The sequence below is a fragment of the Lynx rufus genome, unplaced genomic scaffold (assembly GCF_022079265.1).
Source record: "Lynx rufus isolate CCGP_SWC_20201006 ecotype Redwood Valley unplaced genomic scaffold, mLynRuf1.p SCAF_15, whole genome shotgun sequence".
NCBI classification, from domain to species: Eukaryota; Metazoa; Chordata; class Mammalia; order Carnivora; family Felidae; genus Lynx; species Lynx rufus.
The window spans coordinates 522288-544581 of NW_025814829.1; the positions used below are offsets into that span (position 1 = coordinate 522288).

Here is a 22294-nt window from a genome sequence, read left to right on the forward strand (position 1 = left end):
AGCAGGAGTGAGCTTTCCACGCTCCTTCACAAATATGAGTTATTAAAATGCACGGTTTGAGGCTGGTGAGTCCCACTCCTGTTATATTGCTGCACAGTGGTTTATAACAAAGTGAGCCTGCACGCCGTCGCGGGATAGAACACGTCAGAGAAAGTTTGAGACAATGAGAGTGGCAGGTGAATTACTGAACTTGGGATTTGGTCAGTAACTGGACCAAAACTTCTATCTGAAAACAAACTAAAAGAACACACCCGCATCTTCATTCACCTTTCTCTTAGTCCATTTTCTCCGAAAGGAATGTATCTCTTCCTTCTTCTCCCCAAGCACCTCCGTATCTACACTCGGTTAAAGGCAGCTCTATTAATTTCTTTGCTCAAACTGAAGTGTCTTTGATCGATCATAACCGTTACGCCTGTCGCTGTATCCGCTAGTGTCTGGATTTCACAAATAGGTCTTGCGGTTTCCAAAACACCGTCTATATTTACTCCCGAGTGACTTTTCACAGGGAGAAATTATAATCGATCCTTCACAACAGAACTACAGACAGGACAGATTTGCCCTTTGTTAATTTCTGTTACACTTGGGCACGCTGTTACTTTGTCTTGTAATTTTTCCATACCCCAGTTTTCTGATTGTAAACCCCTTACAGACAGAAACTGTTACGAGACCATCTGGCACAGAATCCATGCCAGTTCTGTGAACGGTGGCAGGTGACGGGAACTTGGCTAGACACGTCCGCGAAAGCGGTCCCTGCCTCGAGTCCACCCCGGGTCCGCTGAGCCCTCAGCCACTTGCTTCTGTGAGCACATTTCCTGTGTCTCCCACCCAAGCATTTCCAGAAGATGCTACCGGGTGCCTGCCTTCAAACCTACAGCCTTTCTCATCCAGGAGTAAATGCTGGGAAGAACCTCCCGCCTTTTCCCCCTGGTGCTAACGCTTCTGTGGGGCAACTGCGGGTCCTCTAAAAAGATGATGTTTTGGCTCTATCAGTGACACCTATTAGCTGTTCATGAGAGAGCATGAGAAATTCTCTGGAGTTCAAAACACCAAAATGACATCCTTGGTAAAAAAATCTCTTTATGATTTGAGTATCGTGGTTAAGAGCAGGAATCTCTGGGACTTTGGCCTCGAAGCTGTTCTCAGAGCGCGTTGTATACATTCCACGAGGGCCTTGGGGGACGAAGCAGGCTTAGGTTGGAGTTTCCAGCCCGCTTTGTCATCGTCACAGCTGAGCGGAGTGCTGGAATGTGACATTTAGTCAGTTGTGCCCATTCCTCATCCAGTATTTATCATTTTCCCGTGTGGCAGCTCTTGTGTTAAAAAAAACAAACACCTGCTTTGATTTTGCGAGGTTAGTTTGTAAAACACACGAGAGGAAGAAACTCCTCTCCGCTGGACTTCACCCCCGGGTTTCACCCCTCACTCTCTGCTCCTGCTTGTTCCTCAGCAAGTCGGATGGCATTTACTGACCGGAGCATTTTATGGTTAATTCACCTTTAAACTTTCCAGAATGCCATCTGGCTTCGTGCCTGCAGAGCCAGGACTTAGGAGCCTTGTAAACATGACTGCTGCCCTTTTCCAAAAGAATAGAAGCCACAGAGAGACACAGGGAGAAAGAGAGAGAGAGAGAGAGAGAGAGAGCAAGCTAGAGAGAGAATGGCTTCCCTGCTAAAAAGAAAAGTTACTTTTTATGGCTCAGAGAGTAATCGTGTAACTACAGCAAGCGATGGCTTGTCTGTGTCTCACTTTATAATAATTGAAAATCGTGATAAATTCTTGGAGAAGGGGCATTTGTTCTAAGATCCCTAAGTCGTGCTGTTTGCAGACGTATGTGGTACTGGTGTCAGAATCCACTGAACGGAAAAATCCCTCAATGTGTAGAGTAATATGTTCCGAACGACTCTGTGTTATGAAGTCAAAAACACTCCACAGTCGTTAAGCTGTTTCTTTTGAGTATCTGAACAAGGGTAACGGCCCGTGCCTTCCTCACTCCGTCGGTTGGGGACTTGAGTTCATAGCAGAGCAGAGCCTTAATTGATCTTGGTGGCAACCTTCCAAGCTCTTCAGGCACATATCCTCCTTCTTCTGTAGATAATGTAGAGATCCTTCCTCGCTTGTTAGGCGGCTTCTCTAGATTGGTGTCTCACCCTAGCAAAAGGGAGCGTCCTTCCTTCCATCTTTTCCAGAATATTTTCTCATTACTCCATCTGCAGGAGTAAGGCGGACATTGAAAATGCCCAGGTGAGCGTCAGCCACCTGTCAGGCACTCACCAGTCACTTCTCTTCTGTGATCGTATTTCTGTGGGGCTCGAACCCACGAACCGTGAGATCATGACCTGAGCCGAAGTCGGACACTTAACCGACTGAGCCACCCAGACGCCCTATGATTTCTTAACATCCTACTTGTTATCAAAGACCTGTGTCTAGAAAACAATTCTTTTCTATTCTTTGAAATAATAAAATCTTAAAGGACTCAACATCCAGGTTTCAGCTAAGAGTGAGATTGAATCAGCAGCCTCAGATTCTCCACATCTATTTAGCCTCACCTATTGTTAACCAAACTTGCCTGCGAGCCGGGCTGCATGTTGCAAAACTTAGAGCAATAAAACTGTTTATAAATCCAAACACCTTTATGAAGACCTGTTTCCTTGGTTTCACTTATGTAAGCCCACAAAACTATCAGTTGCAAGTAACTGAGGGTAGCAAACACAAGTGTTTTCAAATGCCTAGACTTTTCTGAACGTTATGTGATTGAAAAGCAGCCAAGTTTAATGCCGACTGAGAACTGCTGACATTTCTGCGGAGAAAATGACACCCGGAATGGCAAATAACGTTCTGGACACCAACCTGCGAGCTCCATCTCCGCCCCTCCTGCCTCCACTCCTGCCCCCCCCTTTTTTTTTTTCAGGGGGAGGGACTCCTCGACTTAATCCAGATCTGTAGGACAGGAGTCCATTTGATGAATAAAAGGTACGCTAGGCTTTTAATAGGCTGGGAGGCATTTGGTAGTCTCAGACCTCATTACCCTTGGAAGGTTCCTTTATGCTCTAAAACGCTTATTCAGGGATTCCCTTTAGAACCTGAATCTGACGAACACAATGGGCACAGAATTACTGCAAAAATAATATTGCAGAGAAAGCTACGTCAGTGCCCCGAGAAGAAGGTGTAATTCCCAGACATTGATTTTAAGTGCGATTCAAGAGCCACGGTGTTTCAGAGGAAAGAGTGCTTTCTGACCCAGTAGCAGCAAAGGCAGAGGTTTGGTCTTTAATCTGCCTGCAGGGAACCCTGGGTGCTGGATTGTGCAGAGAGGTGCTTCTGAACACTGCTTCAGTGTTTATGGGTCTCGAAATTTCAGATTGTGACACTGTAAAGCAGTCTTCTAAGGTGCTAGTGCCGGTGATTTAATTATTAGAAGCAAGAAAGTTACTGGCTATCCCTAGAGCTGGGCTCCAGATCCCAAACTAACACTCCCAACTACAACCTCAGGGCAGAGCAGGTACCAGGCCCAGTTCACTCGGCTTTCGGAATGAATTTTAACCCCCGCCCAGTCTTACAATGGGTCCCCTACCTGCAGTTCACTTGTTTTCAGTTTTTGAGGCAATAATTACAGTTACATAAGCAGATGTCTGTTTGGTAGTTCAGGAACTCAGTTTGAAGAAACGAGTAATAATTTTGTTAATCCTATCCTTTTTAATGATCTTTCAGGAGCTGTTTGAGATCAGTGAACCAGAACTCTTCTGCCCATCCCATGAAAAAGCCACCCTATTTGTGGGCAGAATTCTCAGGGAAAGAATAGGCAGGCCCAGAGAAAAGCAAGTCTAATACCATCCATCTCCGAACAATTGTGGAATGAGCCAGGTTTCCTGAAATTCTCCTAGGAGGCTATCAAAAGCCCCAGAGGATCTGAACTTGAGAAAAAGTAGGAACTTGCCCAAATAGATAGTGTAGACCTTTGTAGCATAGGCCTCAAAATTTCCCAGGGGATCGATCTCATCTGGTCACCTTTAAGAGAGTCTTTGTTATTGTATATGAACTATATTTCAATAATAATGATAATAATAGTAATAATCATTGTGGATGGTTAGGAATTCAATATATAAACTAGAGGTTGAAGAGAAGTGACTGTGTTTCAGAGACGAGGTCTTAGCGGGACTATTTTTGTGTTTGAGGACATTAGAAATCCTTTGCTGCTTAGCACCCTTTCTGGAACCTTTCTGGGATGGCACTTTCTCAGGTTGGAGCCAAGAACGGTGGAATTTTCAGGAAGCAGAGTGTTAGCTGATGACATAATTAGCAGGTGTGAGAGGTCAGCCTTCTTAACACTAAGGTCACTTTCTGTATTTCTCATTGTCTGCTGGGTGCCGGGCAGGTGCCGTGCTAGCTTTGGGTGTGAGTAGTGGTGAATGAAACAGACCTGCTTCCTGACTTGACCGAGCCGATGATCTAGTAGGGAAGACATACATCAGTAGACAAGAAAACAGGCCAGTGTTTAATTATGCACGTGACAGGTGCTTTGAAGAAAAAGGGCTGACATGACTCGGGGAGGTTACTTGAGTTTTGGTAGTAAGGAAAGGCCTTTCGGAGGAAATTCACTTGCGTGATATTTTATCCAGTATAGTTTTTTTTATTGAAGGATAACTGGCATACAATATCCTATTAGTTTCAGGTGTATATTGCAGTGATTTGGTATTTTTATACAAAGCGATCCCCACAAAGTTAATTACAGTATTGTTGGCTATATTCCTCATGCTGTACATTACATCTTGACTTACTATAAGTGTAAGTTTGTGCCTCTTAATCCCCCTTCACCTATTTTGCCTGGCCAACCCACCCCCCCCCATCCCGCTCTCTTTTGTTAACCAACATTTACAAACACACCAACAGTTTGTTTTGTATTATCTACGAGTCTTTTTCTGTTTTGTTTTCTTTGTCCTTTGTTCATTTGTTTCTTAGATTCCACACATAAGTGAAATCATACAGCGTTTGTCTTTCTCTGTCTTATTTCACCAAACACAGTACCCTCAAAGTCCATCCATGTTGTCTCAGATGGTAGGATTTCATACTTATTTATGGCTAATACTTCATTGTGTATAGATACCACACCTTCATTATCCATTTATCTGTTGATGGGCATTTACATATCTTGGCTATTGTAAATAATGCTTCAGTGAACATATAGGCACATATATCTGTTCAGATTTGTGTGTTTGTTTTCTTCAAATACTCAGAAATGGAATTGTTGGATCATGTGACAGTTCTGTTTTTAATTTTTTGAGGAACCTCTATACTGTTTTCCATAGTGGTTGCACCAATTTACATTCCCACCAGCAGTGTATAAAGATTCCCTTTTCTTCATATCCTTGCCAAAAATTGTTATGTTTTGTCTTTTTGATAGTAGCTAGCCTGACAAGTAGGAGGTGATATCTCATTATGGTTTTGATTCGCATTTCCGTAATGATTAGTGATGTTGAGCATCTTTTCATGTGTCTGTTGGCCATCTGGATGTCTTCTTTGGAAAAAATGTCTCTTCAAGTCCTCTGCCCATTTTTTTTTTTTTTCAACGTTTATTTATTTTTGGGACAGAGAGAGACAGAGCATGAACGGGGGAGGGGCAGAGAGAGAGGGAGACACAGAATCGGAAACAGGCTCCAGGCTCCGAGCCATCAGCCCAGAGCCTGACGCGGGGCTCGAACTCACGGACCGCGAGATCGTGACCTGGCTGAAGTCGGACGCTTAACCGACTGCGCCACCCAGGCGCCCCCTCTGCCCATTTTTTAATAGGGTTGTTTATTTTTTTTACATTAACTTGTATAAGTTTTTTGTGTATTTTGGATATTAAGCCCTTATCAGGTGTATGATTTGAAAATATTTTCTCCCATTCAGTAGGTTGCCTTTTCGCTTTGCCAGTGGTTTCCTTCATTGTGCAAAAGCTTTTTAGTTTGATGTAATCTCTTCTGTTTCTTTTAGCTTTTATTGCCCTTGACTGAGGAGACTCATCCCAAAAAATATTCCTAAGACCATGTCAGAGAGCTTATTGCCTATGTTTCCTATAGGGGGTTTATGGCCTCAGATATTACATTCAAGTCTTTAAACCATTTTGAATTTATTTTGGGGCATGGTGTAAGACAGAGGTCCAGTTTTATTCTTTTGCATGTAGCTATCCAGTTTTCCCAACACTATCTATTAAAGAGATTGTCTTTTTGCCATTGTATATTCTTGGCTTCTTTATCATAGATTAATTGGCCATTTATCCATGGATTTATTTCTGGGCTCTCTATTCTATTTCATTGATCTGTGTGTCTGTTTTATACCAGTACCATACTGTTTTGATTACTGTAGCTTTGTAGTATAGTTTGAAATCAGGCAGCATGACACATCCAGCTTTGTTCTTCTTTCTCAAGATTGCTTTGGCTATTTGGGTCTTTAATGGTTTTATACAAATCTTCAGATTCTTTGTTCTGTTTCTCTGAAAAATGCCATTGGTATCTTAATGGAGATTGCATTGAATCTGTAGATTGCTTTACTTAGTGTGGACGTTTTAACTGTTAATTCTTCCAGTCCAGGAGCACAGTATATCTTTCCATTTATTTGTCTTCATTTTCTTTAGTCCGTGTCCTATAGTTTTCAGAGTACAGCGTTTTACCTCCTTAGTTTACATTTATTGCTAGGTGTTTTATTCTTCTTGATGTAATTGTAAGTGGGATTGTTTTCTTAATTTTTTCCTGATAGTTTGTTATTAGCATATAGAAACGCAACCAACTTAATTTTGTATCCTGCAACTTTACCGAATTCATTAATTCTAATAGATTTTTGGTAGAATCTTTAGAGTTTTCTATCTGTAATATTGTCATCTGCAGATAGTGACAGTTCTGCTTCTTTCCAACTTGGATTGCCTTTTATTTCCTTTTCTTGCCTAATTGCTGTGGCTAGGACTTCCAGTACTATGTTGAATAAAAGTGGCGAGAGTGGGCATCCCTGTCTTGTTCCTGATCTTTGAGGAAAAGCTTTAGCTTTTCCCCATTGAGTGAGTGATGCTAGCTGATGGTGTGTTGTATATGACCTTTATTATGTTTAGATATGCTCTTTCTATACCTGCTTTGTTGAGTGTTTTAATGCATCTATTGAGATACGATTTTTACCTTCAATTTTGTTAATGTGGTGTATCATGTTGATTGAGTCATGGATGTTGAACCATCCTTGCATCCCTGGAATAAATCCCACTTGATTGTGGCATGTGATCATTTTAACATATTATTGGATTCAGTTTGCTAATATTTTGTTGAGAATTTTTACGTCAATGTTCATCAGGGATATTGGCCTATAATACTCTTTTCTTATGTTGCTTTTGTCTGGTTTTTGGCATCAAGGTAATGCTGGCCTCGTAAAATGAGTTTAGAAATGTTTCTTCCTCCTCAGTATTTTGGGATAATTTGAGAAGGATAAGTACTCTTTCTTAAATGCTTGGTAGAATTCACCTGTGAAACTGTCTTCTGCTGGATTTTTGTTTGGGGAGAGTTTTTAATATTAAGCTGTTGATTCAGTTTCATTACTTGTAATTGTTCTATTCAGGTTTTTTATTTTTGAGAGAGAGAGAGAGAGAGAGAGAGAGAGAGAGAGAGCGCGCGCGCGCATGAGTAGGGGAGGGGCAGAGAGAGAGAGGGAGAGAGAGAATCTTAAGCAGGCTCCACACTCAGCGCAGAGCCTGACATGGGGCTTGATCTCATGACTGTGAGATCATGAGCTGGGCTGAAGCCAAAAGTCAGATACTTAACCAACTGAGCCACCCAGGCATCCCAAACTCAAGAGTAGATTTTCTAAATATTTGTGATTCAGTCTTGGAAAGTTTTGTGTTTCTGGCATTATTTCTTTTAGATTTTCCAGTTTGTTGGTGTATAATTGTTCATAGGAGTTTCTTAGGATTCTCTGTATTTCTGTGGTATCAGTTGTTAACTTCTTTCGTTTCTGATTTTATTTGGGCCATCTTTTTTTCTTGATGAGTGTGACTAGAGGCTTATCAATTAGAAGAAAAAAACTTTTACATTGTTCTATTATTTTTTTAAATCTCGACTTCATTTACTTCCTCTCTCATCTTTCCTTCCTTCCGCTAACTTTGGGCTTTGTTTGTTCTTTTTCTAGTTCCTTTAGGTGTGAAGTTAGATTGTTTATTTGGGATTTTTCTTGTTTCTTGAGGTATATATGCCTGTATTGCTATGAATGTCCCTCTTAGAACTGCCTTTGCTCCATCCCATAGATTTTGGAAAGTTGTGTTTCTATTGCCTTGTGTCCCAAGGTATTTTTAATTTTTTTCTCTTTGATTTCTTCATTGATTTATTGGATATTTAGTAGCATATTTAGTCTCCACTTATTTGTAGGGTTTTTTTTTTTTTCAAGTTTTCTTATTGTAATTGATTTCTAGTTTTGTACTATTGTGGCCAGAAAATATGCTTGCTTGGTAAGATTGCAGTCTTCTTGAATTTATTGAGACTTGTTTTGGGGCTGAACATGTGATCTATCCTGGAGAATGTTCCATGTACACTTGAAAATGTTTATTCTTTTTTTAAAAAAATTTTTAAAAATTAACATTTATTCATTTTTGAGAAACAGAGAGAGAGCACTAGTGGAGTTGGGGCCCAGACAGAAAGGGAGACACAGAATCTGAAGCAGGCTGCAGGCTCTGACCTATCAGTCTTGATCCCGACACAGGGCTCGAACTCAGGAGATCATGACCTGAGCTGAAGTTGGACACTTAACCGACTGAGCCACCAGGTGCCTCATTTTTAAGTTTTTTTAAATGTGTATTTATTTTTGAGAGAGGGAGAGGGAAGGAGGGCACACAAGTGGGGGAGGGGCAGAGAGAGTGGGAGACACAGAATCAGAAACAGGGCATGAACTCAGGAACCACGAACCACGAACCACAAACCACGAGATCATGCATGACCTGAGTTGAAGTCAGACACTTAACTGACACCCCTTGACACCCCAGGCACCCCTTGAAAATGTTTATTCGGAAGGGAGGAAGGGAGGGAAGGAGGGAGGGAGGGAAGGAAATGTGTATTCTTAAGTTTTAAGTCCATATGGTCTAATAAGGCCAATGCTTTTGTATTGACTTTTCTGTCTGGGTGATCTGTGGTTATAAGTAGGATATTAAAGTCCCCTACTATTACTGGCAGCTAGATAGGCACGGGCCAGGCGTCCCTGGGAGTGCCATGCTGGGGTTACCCTGGGGGGATGGACAGCTGGAGCTGGGGTGGCCCTAGCAGGCTGGCCCTGTTCTCACCTGAGCTATTATGATTTGATGGGGGGAGATGTAAAAAATGGCACTGGCTGGCACCTCCAGCCATGTCTCCCTCTCCTGGCATTCTCTGTGTGGTTCTTCTGTTGTTTATTGTGCAGAAGCTGTTCAACCAATCCTCAGTTCTTCCTTAGGAGGAATTGCTCTATATGTATAGATTCAGTGTGTCCATGGGAGGACATTGATTTCAGGGTCTTCCTATGCCGCCATCTTGGACTGCCAATATTTTAAAGGTTTTAAATATTTTAAATTCTGCTTTTGCAACACTCCAGGAAGTAATGGAAGGGAAGAAGCCCCATTTTCTTCTGTAATCCCTCACAGTTTAAAGCACTCAGTGAATGTTGACTGACATTTTTGTTTTTTTTTTTAATATATGAAATTTATTGTCAAATTGGTTTCCATACAACACCCAGTGCTCATCCCAAAAGGTGCCCTCCTCAATACCCATCACCCACCCTCTCCTCCCTCCCACCCCCCATCAACCCTCAGTTTGTTCTCAGTTTTTAACAGTCTCTTATGCTTTGGCTCTCTCCCACTCTAACCTCTGTTTTTTGTTTTTTTTTTTTGGACTGACATTTTTGTAACCCATCATATGTTGTCCATGTTCCTTTAGAAAATGCTCCCTAGGTCTAATTGGATACGGCCTAATTATGGTCTGGGACCTAATGTTTATAAGAGTCGGTAACAGTACCTGGCCTGTAATCAGTGCTCAAATACTGGGGAATGAATGAATGGATCAATGTAGGTTACAAATTGAGTTTGGTTTCTCAGATAAAGGCACTCTCCATGATCTGATGAAACCACAGACTTTCCCTTTTCTCCTCATGCTCATCCTTCTTTTTTTAAATGTTTATTTTGAGAGAGCATGCATGTGTGCGAGTGGGGAAAGGTCACAGAGAGAAGGAGAGAGAACAAGCAGGCTCTGTGTTATCAGTGTGGAGCCCGATGCGGGGCTCGATCTCATCAATCATGAGATTCAAGACCTGTTCATGCTCCTCCCTCCTCCTCCCTCTCCCCCCCCCTTTCCTCCCCTCCTCCTCCTTCTTTTTTTAATGTTTATTTATTTTTGAGAGAGAGAGTGGGGGAGGGGTAGAGAGTGAGGGAGACACAGAATCCAAAGCAGGCTCCAGGGTCTAAGCTGTCAGCACAGAGCCCGACGCGGGGCTCGAACTCACAAACCATGAGATCATGACCTGAGCCAAAGTCGGATGCTAAACCGACTGAGCCACCCAGGCACCCCCATGCTCATTCTTCTTAACCCACATGTTCCCATCACTCCTTCCCCAAGAGTGATACCATTTGGTCCCATCTGTCTTTTGTCTGTAGACAACTCCCAAGTTACAGTGCTAGCCCTGTTCTCTCCGGCCCATCAGGCCTCACCTGTTTCCTATCGTTTGCTGCTCTTCTCTACTAAATGTCCTCCTGGCATCTCAGATGTGCCCGAGACTCTCCACTTGAGGGCTGCATGGCTTGCCCCTCACTTCCTGACGTTTTTACTCAGAGATCACCTTCTAGGAGAGGCGCCCTGGGCACCGTGTCTAAACCCGCATGCCCCTCCCCACCCACCACACTCGCTAACCTCCTTCCATGCTTTTGTGTTCCTCTGTAGTACTTATTTAACATTCTGTATACTTTCCGTCTCTGCCTCCTCTCTCGTTTTATAAGAAGGAAGCTCTGTGAGGACAGGAATTTCTTTTCCTGTTTTGTTCACTCCTCTGTCCTCAGTGCCTGGCACATGGTAGGAATTCAGTAAATGTTGAATTCATGACTATTTATGTATAATGTTCAGGCGCTATATATCATATAGAAGAGGTAGTGACCAAGTCAGGTACTTGCACCGATGCATACTGTCCCCGCGAGCAGTTGCTAGAAATGCAGACTGATGCCAGTGTGTCCTGACAGTGATCAGATTCCAAGAGTGGTTCTGGCACCGGTGATGTGATTTTCTGAGATGAACCCTTTTTTTTAATGTATGTATTTATCTTGAGAGAGAGAGAGAGAGAGCCGGGGGAGGGGCAGAGAGAGAGGAGCGAGAGAGAATCCCAAGCAGGCTCCATACTGTCAGTGCAGAGCTCGACACGGGGCTTGAATCCATGAACCATGAGTTTGTGATCTGAGCCGAAGTCAGACACTTAACCAACTGAGCCACCCAGGCGTCCATGAGATGAACAGTTCTCGAGTTCAGAAAGAAACAATATTCCCAGCATAGTGGGGTAGTTATAAGAATGTATTCTGAAGCCACGCTGCCTAGTAAACCAGTGAGGTTCTGTCTTGATTAATATAGTAGTAATAAGGGTTTTTTTTTTTAACCTATGTGAATATTGCACGAGATGTGGGACGATCCCTGTGCCTTGCAGATTGTCCAGCATCCTGACCTCTGCCCCCTGAATTCTAGTAGCTCCCCTCATTCATCATGACCACCCCAAGAAAGGGTTAATGGTTTTTGTATACACTATTCCAGGCCCCCACTTTTTTGTGTGAAATTATTATAGATCTGAATAACTAGATAGGCTCTTTGTCATTTGACTCCCAGTTGCTCAGTGTCCATAACAAGTTCTGGTTTGTCTTTTTAATTATATATATATATATTGTTTTAAGTTCATTTTTGAGAGAGACAAAGACAGCACAAGTAGGGAAGGACAGAGAGACAGAGAGAGGGAGAATCCCAAGCAGGTTCCGCACTGCCAGCACAGAGCCCAATGTGGGGCTCAAACCCACGAAGCCACGAGATCATGACCTGAGCTGAAACCAAGAGTCGGACACTTGACTGAGCCCCCCCAAGTGCCCCCCAAATTCTGGTTTGTCTTACAGCTAAACATGATATTGCTCCCTCCCCCCGGGTCTCCCTATCTTTGGACACTCCCAGCCCAAAGTTCTGCCCGCCCCCCCCCACTGCTTTTAGTTTCTTCAGGCAGAGGGCAGACATGGGGGTCGCAAGGAGCTGTTTTGCTTGTCCGTGTTCCTTACGTCTCCAGAAAGACTCTTCAAGTCAGAAGTACCTACTGTGTTTCCATCCGTAGTGTGACTGTTAGGGTCCTTCCCAGCTGAGCGGGGAGAGGTTCTAGCTGCCCCACCTTCGGAAGTGCCAGTCATTTCTTAAAGGAGCCAAAGCTCTTTTCTGTAAGTATTTTGACACAGTTCAGTTAAGTAGAACATTTATATATTGGGTATGAAGAAAAAGGTCAGTGGCGGAGTTCTCGTGGAAGGTTTCTAACAAGGGGGGCTTGAAATGGACCTTAGAGGGTTAATAGAATTCGGAGAGAGAATTTGGGTGAGAAAGAGCAGAAAGGGCGATTTTTCCAAATAGAGGAAAAAATACCAACAGAGATACAATGCATGGTGTGTTGGGATGGTCAAAACCAGGACTCGAGTTGAAAATTGGCGATAAGATGGACCAGGCGTAGTGGCCCCAGCTTATGGGAGTTCGTGGGAGCCGCCGTGCCGTGACCTTGTGCCACTTCACTGTTCATTGTATTCCCTTCCCTCCCCTCCTCCCCTCCCCTCCCCTCCCCTCCCATGGTGTCTCCCCTTTTGGACTTCCTTCCGTATTTTTCCTTTTGTTTGTTTTGCTTGAAGGTATCTCTTGTGGTCTGTGAATTGGCGGATTTTTATCTACTGTCCATGCAACCCTACACACCCCCACCCCCACCCCAACCCCACTGGGTTCAGGCACAGATACCGACAGCCTGTCACTGCCTGTCACCAGCTTAGCTTACACGGAGCCAACTACCTCTTGTTAGGATTAGTGTCTGATCCCAAATAGAAATCTGTTTTATGACACATGCTTCTTTGCAAAGCATTGAAGTCTCGTGACTTCTTAAAATTAAACTTCCTGTGAAACATCTGCATCTTTAAATTCTGTCTATGGTCAAGGTTCTGGCGTGGGCTAGCCACCAGCCAGCTAACCATCTCCTTCCTGGCAGGCCATTCTCGGTTACTGTGCGTTTACAGGCTGTTCAAAATTCCACATTGCCTGGAGTCTTTCCGCCTCCAGGGTCCAGGCACATTTGCTGCTTCCTCAACCCTTCTGAGCTTTCAGAATCACATTTTAGCGTTCGTATCTGAAGCCCTTCATTCCTTTTCCTTTTTATGTGTCTGATGAATTTTGTACTTGAAGTATCCTTTTTTTTTTTTTTCTACACCTTTTTCCTGACTCAGATCAGGGTTTCGTCTCATTCTCCTGCTTACTTCAGAAGGCCCAGGATGGAAAAGGACTTTCGTCACCTGTGCAGTAGCCACATGTTTGCTGAGAGGTGACGGAGAGCGAGCCCTTCACCTCTCATTCCATGCCGTTCCTTTTGGGCCAGCTTTCCCCGAACAGTCCAGGTCTTTTTTTTATTAAGTACCCCAAAACAGCTTAGCCGTCCTGTCACGTATCTTGGCTCTCGGCTGTCCTGTCACAAGGCTCCTGCGCTTGACGCTCTTAGTACGAGGGCGCTGCGCGTGGACGGCGGGGACCTGGCCCGCAGTGGAGGTGCGGAGTCTGTTACACTGAGGCGCGAATCATGGGCAACAGTTGAAGACGCTGGCCTTTCAGGGACGATGAGTTGTTGACCACACTCACAGCCTTGGAGTGAAAGGTAACAGGAGCCTCACCTGCCCTTTCGAGGGGACTTTCAGAGCCTCTCTGCTGCTCCTGCAAGTGTACCGTGTGAACAGACGCCCGACAGCCCAGGCGAGGGGTCCCGAGTTACCATACGCTGTTTCCCAGTCCGTCCTCCTTTAATTAAAATAGTCAGAACCTCACCAGTAGTGGTGAGATGCAGGGGTGAGTACTGAAACACCGAGAGAACTCTTTACTGAGTCCCACGGAGCGGATAGAAGATTACGCTGTAGCCCCTCGGCTGTCGTGCAGAGGTCCGGGTAACCTGGGGCTCCTCGCGGCAGGTCACTTCACGCCCGGAGACCCCAGCTTGTCACTCAGAAGGGGCTTCCTGAATTCAGCTCAAGGCATTCCCATCCTCCCTGGTGGCCTTCCGATGGCACTCATCGTTTCCTTGCCCCAGAAGTCGTTGCTTCCAGAAAGGAGTAAAGCACCGAACCCGTCTTTATGGCCGCCTAGACCATCCTTCGTCTGAGTCTCCCGGCTGGGCTTAAGATGGCAGTGCCGTTGCAGCCACGGCTGGGGACTCCCGGGTTTGGGGGCCAGGCCACAGCTTTACTTTTCCCTCAAGGCATCTGAGCTTCTGTCACCAGGTCCTCCGTTTCTTCTCAGCACTTAAGGTATCAGGGAAATCCAGTTATCGGTGTGAACCACCGTGGGCACACGGGCTGTAGTGACTTTTGCAGGTGGCTTGGGCCACGTACGAGGGAACCTACTCCTGATCTCAAAATTGTCATCTGGATCCCACATTAATCCAGAAAAGCAGTAAAAATTAATAATGTATGTTACATGTCTCTAACACATGTGCTTTCCGTTATCTGGGCACGTATGCCCCAGCGTGCACGTGAGCATGCCTGCACCCCCCCCACCCCCCGCAACACAGTTTTTCTGAAACGGGGAGTAACTGTGGTTCCAAAAGGAAACGATTGGTGTGACCCCTTGAAATCTGAGCCCAGCCGCACGTTCCAAATGAAACGGCTCCAAATGCACGGGCAGGTTGTCTGTCTTCCAGAGAGCCGCAGCTGCCCGAGAAGCAGGGAAAGAAAGCACTTTGGTAGGAAACGTTGGCTAACTTGCAGGCATTCGGATTTAATTCTCTGAAGATGAGCAAACGACTTCCGCAAGGTGGTCATATAGGAAGATCCCGACTCCCCTCCTCCCGCACACACCTATAGCTGCCTCTGGAAAGTTTCCCTCTGCTTCTCCCCGACAAAGGGTAGAAAGACCCCATCCGGATGGGTGAGAGAGGCAGAGAGACGCAGGGGTGCCAAAACCCCGTCCCCGGCACAGCGACGCACAACAGGGAAGGAGCTCACCAGCCCGCAGCCTCTGCCCGGGAAGCAAGGGGTCGGCGCCCCACATCAGGCCCCTCGAGTCCTGCACTGGAGAGACAAGCCCAGAACATCCGGCTTATTAGGAAGTGAACGAGGCTGATTATCCAGAGAACCCAAAGGACTGTAGAAACCGAGGTCCCCTTTCAGAGAGCTTGCCTGCAGCCTCCACCCCGACCCAGTGCACAGACAGCAGTTTGACAAGTGCTTAGACTAGATGAGAAGGAAATTCACTTGCCGATCTAAAAGCAGCAGCTGGAGGGGAGACAGTCGAAACTCTCCCGGAGGAGAGGCACTGGTGAGGCCAGTTTTGCACCCGCCGCCAGCCCCCTCCCCCCCGCCCCCACCAGCACGCAGGGAGGAGACCATCCTGCTGCCTCACTGCAGCCAGAGAGTGCCTGTAGGCAGGTGCCGCGCTCCCCTCTCCCTGGCAGCTGAGCGCAGCATTGCCCCACCCCCAGCCGGTGCTCCGGCACAGGAAGGCGCCCTCCTGCTGCAGTCCTGATGCCCACAGGCGGGCTCATCTTCCGGCTGCCTTTCTGAAGCCAGCAAGCATGGCACGCCCCGTACGCTCTCCACCTGCCTAGTTGAAGCCAGTAGGAAGGCACAGTCTACACGGTGCTGCCCTTGGTTGCCTGGCCCTAGTGCCAGGGGGGCTGCCGTTCCTGAGCTCCATGGGAAGGTAACAGTGGAGAATACAGTTCCTGGCAGGCCACCACCCCTAGAGCACTGCACAGACAGCAGTCTCCCTGGGGAAAAGGCCAGCTACCCTCGAGCTCCTGCCTGGGCAGTAGGCTTCAGGTTGCCCACACAGGGAGAGGCTGATAAGGTGCTCCCGGGGAGCGTAAGCCAGGGAGATACCTCCGTGTCCACTCCTCTGGCCTCATGACAGATCTATAAGACCTCCCAGAAAGGAGATTATTCGTTCATCTGGAGCCCCACTTGTTAAAACTGTTGCCCAGGTGACACCTCCAGATCTCCTGGTCTGGCGGCCAGCACAGGGATTACGACTATCTCTTTGCATACTTTTTCTTTTTTTTTAAGAGAGAGAGAGGGGGGAGAGGGCCAGAGAGAGAGAAAGAAAAGCCTAAGCAGTCTTTGCCCTGATGCAGGACTTGATCCCACAATCATGAGATCACGACCAGAACTGAAATCAAGAGTTGGACACTCAACTGACTGAGCCGCATACTTTAAATTTTTTTTTTTCAACGTTTATTTATTTTTGGGACAGAGAGAGACAGAGCATGAACGGGGGAGGGGCAGAGAGAGAGGGAGACACAGAATCGGAAACAGGCTCCAGGCTCTGAGCCATCAGCCCAGAGCCCGACGCGGGGCTCGAACTCCCGGACCGCGAGATCGTGACCTGGCTGAAGTCGGACGCTTAACCGACTGCGCCACCCAGGCGCCCCGAGCCGCATACTTTAAAAGCTCTTGGCCTGAGGGATTTCACTCTTAATTGCCTGAACTCAGTGTTAAATGAGATTCCTCCCCTGGGAACACTGACAGGTCTTGGCACACTCTCAACAGCAGGGACACATCAAGAAGAAATCAGGTGGTATAGACTGTCCCAAAGGTTCAAGAGATAATCATGAACCAGGGCAAAGTTGAATGAGAAGCTTCATCACCTACAGAGGCCAATCCTTCAAGATTGAGAGAGAGAGAGAGAGAGAGAGAGCTGCTTTGTCTAATACATAGAAACACATGGGGAATCAAACAAAATGACACAGAGAAATATGTTCCAGATGAAAGAACAAGACAGAACCTCAGAAAAAGACTTTAATGATACAGAGGTTCAGAAATCTGATAAAGAATTTAAAGTAGTAGTCAATAAAGGTGATTGCCGAACTCAGAGGAAGAATGGATGAACACAGTGAGAACTTTATCAGAGAGAAAGAGAATATAAGAAAGGACCAAACAGAAGTCAGAGACCTGAAGAGAAAAATAACTGAGCTGAAATATGCTATAGGGGTTCAACAGCAGGCAGAATAACACATTAAAAGGCTCAGTGAGCTGGAAGACAAGGCATTGGAACTCATCCAGACTGAGAAGCCGAAAGAAAAAAGAATTCTTTTAAATGAAGAGACCTTAAGGGACCAAAAAGACATAAAGTAGAATTACATTCACATTATAGGGTTCCCAGAAGGAGAAGAAAGAGAGGGGCAGAAAATTCCCCTAACCCGTAGAGGGAAACAGACCTCCAGATCCAGGAATCCCAGAGAGTTCCAAGCAAGATGAACCCAAAGAGATCCACACCCAGACGTGTTATAATTATAATTAAAATACTTAAAGACAGAATCTTAAAAGCAGCAAGGGAAAAATAAATTGTTACATACAAGGGCAACCCATTAAGGCCATCAGATTTTCGAGCAGAAACTTTGCAGACCAGAAGAGACTGGCAGGATGTATTCAAAGTGCTGGAAGGAAAAAACTTCCAACCACAAATATTTTACCCAGCAAGGTTATCATTCAGGATTAAAAGGAGAGATAAAGAGCTTTCCAGAGCTTTAGCTAAAGCTAAACCTTTCCAGAGCTTTCATCACTACTAAACCAGCCTTTCAAGAAATGTTAAAGGGACTTCTTTAAGCTACAAAGAAATAGCAGTGATTAATAACAAGAAAACCTGTGAAAGTAAAAATCTCACGAGAAAAACTAAATCTATAGTAAAAATAGTGGATTCATTCACTTACAAAGCTAGTATGGAGGTTAAAACACAAAATTAGTAAAATCAGGGGTGCCCGGGTGGCTCAGTTAGTTGAGTGTCAGACTTTGATTCAGGTCGTGATCTCGCAGTTTGTGGGTTCGAGCCCTGTGTGGGGCTCTGTGCTGACAGCTCAGAGCCTGGAGCCTGCTTCAGATTCCGTGTTAACCTCTCTGTCTGCCTCTCCCCTGCTCACGCTCTGTCTCTGTCTGTCTCTGCTGCTGTATTATGTGTATCCAGTACACCCAGAACACCCTCTAGGATAGATCACATATTAGGCCACAAAACAGATCAGTAAATTCAAGAAGGTTGAAATCCTTTCAAACATCTTTTCTGACCACAATAGTATGAAATTAGAAATCAGTTATAAGAAAACTAGAAAAACTGCCAGTACATGGAGATTAAACAATGCATTACTGAACAGCTGCTGGGTCATAGAAGAAGTCAAAAGGTGAAAATACTTAGAAACAATTGAAAACAAACACAAATACCACAAACTGTAAGATGAGCAAAAGTGAGGAGAGAAGTTCGTAACGATACAAGTTTACCTCAAGAAACAAGATACATCTCAAACAATTTAACTTTACGTTTAAAGAAACTAGAAGAAGAACAAACAAAGCCCAAAGTTAGTACAAGGAAGAAGGTAAAGATCAGAGCCGAAATAGATGAGATAGGAGACTAAAAGGGTAATGGGAAAGATACCTGAAACTAAGAGCTGGTTGTTTGAAAAGATAAACAAAATAGACAAACCTTTAGGTAGACTCACCAGGAAAACAGAAGGCTCAAATAATATCAGAAATGAAAGTTAAACTAATAGCACAAAAATAAGAAGGATCGTAAGAGACTATTATGAACAATTATTTGCCAATAAATTGGACAATCTAGGAGAAATGGATAGAAACACAATTTTCCGAGACTGAACCAAACATAAAGAAATAGAAAATCTGAGTAGAACAATTACTAAGATTGAATCAGTAATCAAAAACTTCCAAACAAACAAAAGCCCGGGGCAGATGTCTTCACTAGTGAATTCTACCAAACGTTTGAAGATTTAATATCTATCCTTCTCAAACTCTTCCAAAAATTGAAGAGGAGGGAACGCTTTAAACTCATTTTACGAGGCCAGCATTACCCTGATGCCCAAGCCAGACAAGGACACTACAAGAAAAGAAAATTATAAGACAACACCCCTGCTGAACACAGATGTAAAAGTCTTGAACAAAATACTGGCAAACCCAATTCAGGAATACATTAAAGTGATCATAGACTACAGTCAAGTGAGATTTATTCCAGGGATGCCAGTATGGTTCAACATCCACATTAATCAACATGATACACCACATTTATAAAATGAAAGATGAAAATCATATGATCGCCTCAAAAGATGCAGTAAAAAGCATTGGGCAAAATTAAACATCTGCTTATAAAAACTCTAAACAAAGTAGGTATAGAAAGAGCAGACTTCAACGTAATAAAGGCCGTCCACAACAAACCTACAGCCAGCGTCCTACTCAGTGGCGAAAAGCTGAAAGTTTTTTCTCAAAGACCAGGAACAGGACAAGGATGCCCACCGTCACCACTTTCATTCAAAATAGTATTGAAAGTCCTCACCACTGCAGTTGGGCAGGAAACAAAAGGCATACACATTGAAAAGAAAGAAATAGAACTGTCACTGTTGGCAGACGACATAATACTGGGCCTAGAAAACCCTCAAGATTCCACAAAAAAAGGACTAGAATTAACGAATTCAGTGAAGTTGTAGGATACACAATCAGTAAACAAAAATCTGTTGTGTTTCTATACGTGAATAACGAACTACCAGAGAAATCAAGAAAATAATCCCAATTACAGTTACATCAAGGAGAGTAAAATACCTCCAAGGAGGTGGAAGACCTTGCACTGGAAATGGTAAGACGTTAATGAGAGAAACTGAAGAAGATACAGACAGATGGAAAGATAGTTCATACTTAGGGATTAGAAGAATTCACATCGTTAACTCTCCATCCTAACCAAAGCAACCTACAAGTTTGGTGCCATTCCTATCAAAATGCCAATGGCATTTTTTCACAGAACTAGAACAAGTAATTCTACAATTTATGTGGAACCACAGGAGACCCCGAATACTCAAAGCAATCTTGAGAAAGTCCAAAGCCAGAGGTACCATGCTCCCTTATTTTTAACTGTACTGCAAAGCCGTAGTAGCCAAAACAGTATGGTACTGGCACAAAAACACGTGGGTCTGTGGAACAGAATCAGGAGCCCAGATACGAACCCTCATATGTGGTCCGTTAATTTTTGACAAAGGAGGCAAGAATATACAACGGGGAAAAGACAGTCTCTTCAGTAAATGGCGTTGGGCAAACTGGACAGCTACGTGCAGAAGAAGGAAACAGGACCATCATTTTATACCATATACAAAAATTAACATGGATTAAAGACTTGAAGACCTGAAACCATAAAACTAGAAGAAAATGTTAACATAAGTGGTAAACTCCTTGACGTCACTCTCGGTGATGTTTTTTTGGATCTAACTCCAAAGGCAAGAGAAACAAAAGCAAAAATAAACAAATGGGGGGCGCCTGGATGGCTCAGTCAGTTAAGTGTCCGACTCTTGATCTCAGCTCGGGTCATGATCTCATGGTTCGTGGGTTCAGGCCACGTGTTGGGCTCCTCACTGACAGCACAGAGCCTGCTTGGGATTCCGTTTCTCCCTCTCTCTCGCTCTCTCAAAAAAAAATTTTTTTTAAAGACGTATGTATATTTATACGTATGATGGAATAGTACTCAGCCATAGAACAAATGAAATCTTGCCTTTTGCAACAACACGGATGGACTTAGTGGATGTTATGCTAAGTTAAATAAACAGACCCAAAAAGACATACTCCACTCATATGTGGAATCTGAAAAAATAAACGAAACCAAACCCAGACTCCTAGACAGAGAACAGACTGGTGATTGCCCGAGGGGGAGATGGGTTGGAGTGGGGAGCAAAATAGTAAAGGAATCAGGAAGTACAAACTTGTAGTTCTAAAACAAGTCGTGTGGCTTTCATGTACAGCATGGGGAATGTAGTCAGTAATATTGTGTTAGCTTTGGTGACACATGATAACTAGATGTACTGTGGTGGTGACTTTGCAATGTATATAAATATCAAATCACCAGGTTGTACACCTGAAACTAATATTTTGTGTCCATTATACCTCAGTTTTGTTTTTTTTTTTTTAAGCTAAGCAAATTACTTAGTTGTCACCGCATAGTGGCAGGACTCCTAAAATTGAAGTGTCCAGAGCAACGGTCTTAAAGAATAGGTAAGGTTAGTCAGTGCCCACAGTTCTTCCTCTCTAGTAAAGTGGGAAAGAAGGAAATCAGCTCCAAGTGTAATAGAAGACATTTGCAATACTTGTAATGAGAAATCAGTCATCCATGGAGACTGTGTTAAAAATTACAGCAGGTAACCAACCAAGAGAAGTGGAGGGATGGAATCTTCCATTAGCTTTGAAATAGACTCACATCTGCTCAAGGAACTTAAAGTTGATAGGTTATTAGATCCAGTAGTTTTCAACTTTCGGGAAGTCATAGACCCCATTGAGAATGTGATTGGGGCCCTTCTCCAGAAAAATAAGCACACAGAACTTTGCATGCAATTTCAAGGAACGTATGGACTCCCTGAAGTCTGTACATTAGACCCTAATTTCAGACGCCCTGGATTAGCGCATTTCTGTAAATCCTAACCTGTGACACACTCCATGGCTCAGTGTTCCCAAACATAACAATGGAATCTGAAGATCAGATGTCAGACTCTGGATTTCCCTCCTCTAGATTAATAGTACTTGGCATACACAGTGTGAAAGTAAAACAAAAAAAGAAAAATTCTACTTTTAAATTCAATTCCTGGTCCTGGAGAAGCCCAGCGTGTAATTTCAAAAGTCACTGGTGGGCTGCGTATCATCTTCATAAACAGGTAGTAAGCTCAGCCCTTGCCCGATCCCCCTCCAGCTCCGGATTCACAGGGGAAACGCTAACGGACGCGCAGGCATGAATTCCGCACTCACACACCTTCTAACTGCATTGCCGTGAATGTCCAGCTGGCCTTGGAAAGACTATCCGCTTACAGTTCCCTCATCAGTTTTATGCCCGAGTTTCATTGACTTCAAGTTGGAAAGCGAGTACCCAGAATTACAAACCAGGAAATAATTTGGCTCTCTCCCTAAAATAAAGAGTTTTCATCCTCTTAGGAAGTAAGAGCGTGTGTCTATATATTTTGAGCTCATGATGAGTTACCCAACACGTGTCAGGTAAGTGTGGCTCTGTGTGGTTTTCCTGTTCCCTCTGCAAATAGCCTCTAGTTTACCTGCAAGTCCTGTAGC

At 44.2% G+C, this 22294-nt stretch overlaps 1 protein-coding gene across 2 annotated transcripts in view; it reads left to right on the forward strand.

The window, feature by feature from the left end:
* The window catches only part of ATF6 (activating transcription factor 6), a 203248-nt gene that overhangs the window by 176481 nt on the left and 4473 nt on the right, over positions 1-22294 (forward strand). The gene's annotated exons all lie outside the window — the stretch shown is intronic.